Source organism: Vigna unguiculata, chromosome 9, assembly GCF_037176805.1.
Source record: "Vigna unguiculata cultivar grain cowpea cultivar isolate G323 ecotype 2 chromosome 9, ASM3717680v1, whole genome shotgun sequence".
Classification (NCBI taxonomy): Eukaryota; Viridiplantae; Streptophyta; class Magnoliopsida; order Fabales; family Fabaceae; genus Vigna; species Vigna unguiculata.
The window spans coordinates 9397720-9402218 of record NC_140800.1 but is presented as its reverse complement, the minus strand read 5'-3'; positions in this window follow the sequence as shown (position 1 = coordinate 9402218).

Below are 4499 nucleotides of genomic sequence, written 5' to 3'. Positions count from 1 at the left end.
GCAAACAGACAAACTATAAAGTCTGGTTTTCTAGAGAGATTTGTAACAATTATCATTTTAGTGTGAGTACTTTGGAAAATTCTCTCTTGCTGAACTATCTAGATCTGCAGTTGTTCATGTAGTGATCTTTGAATTCTTGGAGCATTTTGCTTGGTGTAAGAGACTTAGAGAAAGAGTATTGGTTGGTTAGGGAAAGCCATCACCAAGGTTTGACCTTTCTTAAGTTTTCGGGTGTTGCCTGGTAGGATTCTAGGTCTGCAAGTGAGAGTCTTGTTGCACTTTGTTGAGATTCAAGAGTATTGGTGTTGTTTTTATGTTTTTCAAAAGTGTAATCTTGGTGGATTGAGTAAATCTTTTGAAATAGTACAAAGTCAGGCTAAGGTTGCTTTAACTAACTAGATGTAGCTTAGTCTTGAGTGAACCAATATAAAATTATGAGTGCATGTGTTTGATCTCTTTCTCTTTGTTTGTTGTTTGATAAAAAAAAGTTTCAAGAAATATATTTTTAGCAATCTTTGTATGGTATTCTGGTGATTTGATTTAATCTGAAGTTATAATGTAGTTTGTATTATTGATTAGAGTCAATCTTGATTTGTTGTGAAAATTGTTTATGAATTTATCACCAATTTCATTTTTTTGCATAATTTCCCAGTATTTTAATATGTTATTTTAGTGTTTTAATCTGTTGAAAAATATTAATCTATCTGGTTGATTATCTGTTTAATGAAATCAACCTGTTAACTATGTTTTCAATCGATTAAAAATGTATGTTCTAGAAGTAATTGTATATTGAGTTTTTGGTCATTCTGATCCAATCAAAAGGGTTTTTACAAGATTAAAAAGAACTAAAGTTTTAGAAAAGGGCAATTTAACCCCCTTCTTTACTAATTACTTTGTTTACTGCTTATAGATTGTGGGTAGTTTTGATATGTGTGATTAGGGTTTGCTATTGTAATTGCTTCAAAGATTGGTAAGTCTAGTTCAATTGGTATCAAATGGTGCATTTTTTTACTAGGTAACTTTAGTTTTGATATGTGACAATGGAGAAAAATACCCTTTGAAGCCAAGGAAAAAAATTCACCAATCTGTCATGACTTTTGAGTTATGCAAACTCGCTAGGCGAGCCAACCGCTCGTTGAACAAGTACCAAATTTGAGTTTGGCAGATAAATAGTGGAGGCTTTCTCGCTGGGCGAGCTAACCTCTCATTGTGCGAGTTCATGTTTCTTATTCCGAGTCATCTAAAAGAAAATGGGAATCCCACTTTGTTAACCGTTGAGTCGAGATGAAATTTTGATAGTTGGTCCTAGATATATGAATCTTCATTTTGAAAGTTGAGATTGTTAATAACAGGTTTGTAGTTAGAGACATGATTTTCGATGTTTTGGAATATTGAATGGAAATATTATAATTGAAATGTAATAGAAAATTAATGATGAATTATTAACATGTAATTTGAAATAAATAATAGGTGAATTATGTTATGAGATGAGTTTGAATTTAGGTAAAATATATTTGTATGACATGGTGTGATAATTTAAGATTATATGAGAATTTTAGTGGTGTTTAAATGTTGATTAATTTTGAAAAGAAAGATGTAATGAGTGGAATGTTTGAGATGGAAAAATGATTAGATGTAAATGAGAATTAATATATGATATGTTATGATAAGTGGATTAGATGATTATTTAGAATGAAAGAAAGAGATTGTAATGTATGAATTGTATGGAATCGGAAGTGTTGTACGTGAATGTTAGCTATGAATGTGATGATAACATGTGATGAGAAAGTTGTATCATATATATAATCATGGTGTGATGAAAGTGAAATGACTTCCAAGGGAGAAATCATTTAACTCTCGTATGTTGTAGTGTATTGAATAAGAATTCTATAAAGGATTATCAAAACTTTACTATGTATTCTAACTTACATAAAGGAATATACTTAGGTGGTGTGAATCAATAGAGGTTCCTATGATGAAAAGTGGTCTGAAAGACAACCTTTATGGCTAGTCATAATGAACTAACCTTGTTATATGGGCTTAGGGCCATCGTGGGGCTGGGTAGACCCATGCATCACATACCTAAATCTATTGAGATTCATATGATAGGTGTAAAATCACATAATCCTATTCAACGCACAAAAAAAAAATCCTTTAGAGGTATAACTGATAGTTGATTTAAGGTTTAATTACTCGGATGGTACCCACTTTGGTACAGGTGTGTCAATCTGGTACCCGCTTTTAAAAAAGTGTCAATTGCATCCCAACTTTTGAAAAAGTGCTTCAATTAGGTCCTTTTTAGACGGAATTAACTAACGTCGTTAGTCAACGTGCCACGTGTCAGTTTGTGGTTTTTTTTATTTTTGTTTAATATTTTTTAATATTTTTTTAATTTTTTGAAAAATAAAAATAAAAATGTCACGTGTCAGATCCCTGTGTGTGACACGTGGCATTGTCAGTGTCACATGGCATTAGTGCATTATTAGATGTCATTGTGTTGATTTCAATTTGGTCCCCATATATGTTTTTTTGTTTCAATTTAGTACATACTTATGTGTATCTGATTCAATCTTGACCTAATTTTTTTCAATAATTAAAATCCATTTTTTATAAAATTAAAAGTAATTAAGTATAAAATTTTTACAAAAATTAAGTATTTGATATTTATATTAAAATTTAGTGATAAAAGTCATTTTATTAAGTCATTTTTAATAAAAAAAATTAGTATAACATTCAGACAAATAGAAATTTTGGTTTAAAATTAGTAAGAGACAATATTATTCTATTTTGAAAAAAAAATATTAAAAAACATGAATACTTAATAAAAAAGTAATTAATAAAGTAATATGTAGAAAAGTCATTTTTAATAAAAAAACATATTAGTAAAACATTTTATACAAATAATAAATTTAGTCTAAAAAATATTAGTAAAAAAATATAAATATTAGTACTTAATTTTGCAAAAATATTTATACTTAATTAATTTTAATCTTAAAATAATAGATTACAGAAATAATTTTTTTATTAAAAAAATTGGGACAAAATTGAATCAGATACACATAAGTGGGTACCAAATTGAAACAAAAAAACATATATAAGGACTAAATTGAAATCAACACAATGACATCTGATAGTGACACTGACACGTGTCACACACAGGGACCTGACACGTGGCATTTTTATTTTTTTTTCAAAAAATTTAAAAAAAAATTAAAAAATGTCAATAAAAGTTAAAAAAAAAAAACATAAACTGACATGTGGCACGTTGGCTAACGGCGTTAGTCAACTCCGTCTGAAAGGACCTAATTGAAGCATTTTTTCAAAAGTTAGGATACAATTGATACTTTTAAAAGCGGGTACGAGATTGACACACCTATATCAAAGTGTGTATCATTCGAGTAATTAAATCTTGATTTAAATATCTAGTATGATTTGATTTTGAATGTTTGATTTTTATATTCTTTTCAAATAATTATAAGTTTATTTCTTTTTAACTGTAATAGCTTACCCTGCTTTGTGGTTGTGTTTCTTTTTTTGATGATCATGTATTTACATAAGAGTAAGGGATAATATAGATGAGGGACATCAACACTGAAACTGTCATAATAGAGTGCAAATTTTTCAAAGCTACTCGTGCATTTTTCTTTTGTTATTGTAGAATTCCTTTGTTATTAATAAAGGTTTTTTTTTCTTTTTAAACTTGTTATAAACTTATACGAGAAATCCTATAATATTTAGATAATACATTTTTTTGTGATATTGCTTGATACTAATTATAAAAGACTTTAAATTAATAGAATAATTTTACTAATACGAGATGTTACATATAAGAACAAAATAGTAATAATTTATTATATATATATATATATATATATATATATATATATAATATTATGTGATGGTTATAAAGAGAAGATATTTAATTATTTTGAGATACATAAATTTGTATAATTACTTATTATTATTAATTAATAAATAATTTTTTATTTATTTAGGTTAAAATTGTCAAATTAAAAGATGAAAAAAAGGAATCATCTATTATATAATGATGAAATATAATAGAAAATATGAAAATGATACAATTTAAAAGGTATATATAATTTCCTAAAAATAATATTAAATTATGTGATGGTTATTTTTAAAAGTAAAAATCATCTACTTATTTTAAAATGAAGAAAATGTATTCAATTGCTTATTTTATTTAAAAAATAAATTATTTAATATTTATTAAAAATTAAAGTTGTCAAATTAAAAAAAAATTATATCAAAGGAAGTTATGAAATAATGTATAGTTTTATATAAGAAGATAGATGTTATAATAAAATGTGGAGTCTATTTAAATAAGTGAAATGAAATCTCTCATTCTAATTTAGGAACTCGAATTAATGAGCCATGCACATTAATATACAGAAACAATATTCTATCTCTAGAAAAATGTGTACTACATTTATTTTTTTTTATTTTCTTTTCTCTCATCTTTATTATTAACAAAGTAAATA